The sequence below is a fragment of the Notolepis coatsorum genome (genome assembly GCF_963971535.1).
Source record: "Notolepis coatsorum genome assembly, chromosome: 3".
In the NCBI taxonomy this organism is placed as follows: domain Eukaryota; kingdom Metazoa; phylum Chordata; class Actinopteri; order Aulopiformes; family Paralepididae; genus Notolepis; species Notolepis coatsorum.
The window spans coordinates 1539168-1541667 of NC_140167.1; positions in this window are offsets into that span (position 1 = coordinate 1539168).

The following is a 2500-nucleotide window of genomic DNA, read 5'->3' on the forward strand; positions in this document are numbered from 1 at the left end:
AACGACTAAAAGACTATTATTAGGACGATATCATATTTAGGACGCCTATAACAAAGTGCATTACCATGTTAGCCACATAGGTGGAGCTGATGAGCTACAGGATAATCACAATAAACAGTTATGGCCTAAAACAAATGTGATTTAAATGACAGATCCATATAAAGGCGGTGTGTATTTTAGCTAGCGAAATTAAATTAACTGCATTTCCACAAATAAATACACATCGTCAAACAGAGATACTGTTTAATATTAGCCTAAAAGCAGAGCCGGTGTGTTTACATTACAATCCAATGTATGTTTCTGATCTGTTTGCCATAATAGTAGTATTGCAGTTTGCACTGACTGTAGCTATATTCATGTTTCTGTTCCAATTCTTTACTTAGATGTCGGACCTTGTTTGTTCTAGTTTTGCCATGAAGAAAAATCAAACAATTCCTATAAATCGCCTGCAATATCATATCAGGTGGGTTGAGAATTAGCACGAGAGCCATAATAATCATGATGCGGATTAATACAGCTATAATAAGCATTTTTACTGGACAAATATGAACCTCCTGAACGATGACACAAAGAAACCGGGTCTCCGGCATCATGATGATGATGGTCTGCACTAGATAATAATAGTAAGTGCAGCATTACTGACCTAGAAACCACGTCCCAAATTGGCGACATAAATATTCCAATAACACGTTGTTTACCTTCTTCTCCAGTGATGCCGGTTGTTGCACTTTAGACGAGCGGAGATAGAAGCCTCACAGCAGGACCAGTAACTACAGTAACTACTGGGTAACAGCTGCTCCTCACAGATCCGAACCAGCACCCCTCAGTGCTCCCGGTGTAGTTAGATGATGAACGCTGCGCACCGCAGACACAGACCGCTCCTCTGGGCCGCCGCTCAGACAGACAGACAGACAGACAGACAGACAGACAGACAGACAGACAGACACAGTGTGGACCAGATCCACTTGCGAGGAGGAGAGAGATCCGCCAGACGCCCCCCCCCCCCTCCTGGGACCAGCCCCCCCCCCCCCCCCCTCCTGGGACCAGCCGAGCGCAGCATCCAACGTGCGCGACGGGCCGACGCTCCAATCAGCAGCGTCACACACGGGCTCGGTCGTCAGAGCAACCAATTGCTTTGCGCCTGGGGGCGTGACCGGGAGGAGGGGACTACTGTGGGCGTGTCCGGGAGGAGGGGACTGTGGGCGTGTCCGGAGGAGGGGACTGTACCCATAGATATATTATAGAACACTAGACAGCTATAGAACATTAATGTCTACTTTTTTTTACTTAAAGGCCGTTTTTTTTTTTTTTTTTTTTTACAAACCGCTTGAATCATAGCCACGTTAATAATGCTTGTAATAAACCAAACCGTTTGTAAATCCGTCAATATTTCAGCGAGTTATGAGTATTTTTGTCTGTGCAGCTCACTCACTCTCACTCAAGGCTGACCCTCCCAAGATGGCGGCGGTTCAGTGACGCTGGTGACTCCGCCTTAAGCTATCTAGTGTTCTATAGATATCTATGGCTGTACCACTATGAGAGGAAGTGGGTGTGGACTGGTGGGAGGGGGGGGGGGAGGAATAGCAGACTGTGCGTGTGTGTATGTGCGCGTGTGTGGGCGGGGCCCGGGGGTCATTTAATTGATATTCTTTTTCATTGTTTGTACCCTATAATATATCTCCCAGGCTCCACATGCAATTTAATGAAGAAAAACACAAAATCATAATTCACTTCATAGTCATTTGCATAAGTAGCATTATTATAAGAAGTGTATTAACATGTATATTGTATACCTGCATATAACCCATATGATAGCATGTACAATAATGCTGTATACATATATATTTATAATTTTTTACATATCTGTATATACTATATCTATATCTGTAGTTCTGTACATATCTCTTACCTACTCTTACTAGTTACCCTGCTGGCCAGTATGACTTACTACCATAGTGTCTTTATACCTGTATCACTGTACATATTAATACTACATCTATATCTGTACATATCTCTTACCTACTCTTACTAGTTACACTGCTGGCCAGTATGACTTACTACATAGTGTCTTTATACCTGTATCACTGTACATATTAATACCAGTATGACTTACTACCATAGTGTCTTCATACCTGTATCACTGTACATATTAATACTACAACTCTGTACATACATCTGATTAGCACTATTACTCAGTAGTACTCATTTATATATTTTATACCCAGTTTAATTGTATATTACTATTGCACTTTACTGTTACATTTGCACTCTGGTTGGATGCCAAACTTCTAAGTTGTACTGTACTTCTGCTGTATGATGACAATACATTTTAATCTAACCTAATCTAATGTACAAGTCCATAAAACGCTACTTAATTGACTTATGGTACTTATAGTGTTAACAGACCCATCACCCTGAAGTCATGGCGGTGGGGAGCCCAAATGGCTCGTGGATATTCTTCTGTTCGGTCTCCCACATGATAACAGAATGTTAGAGAGAG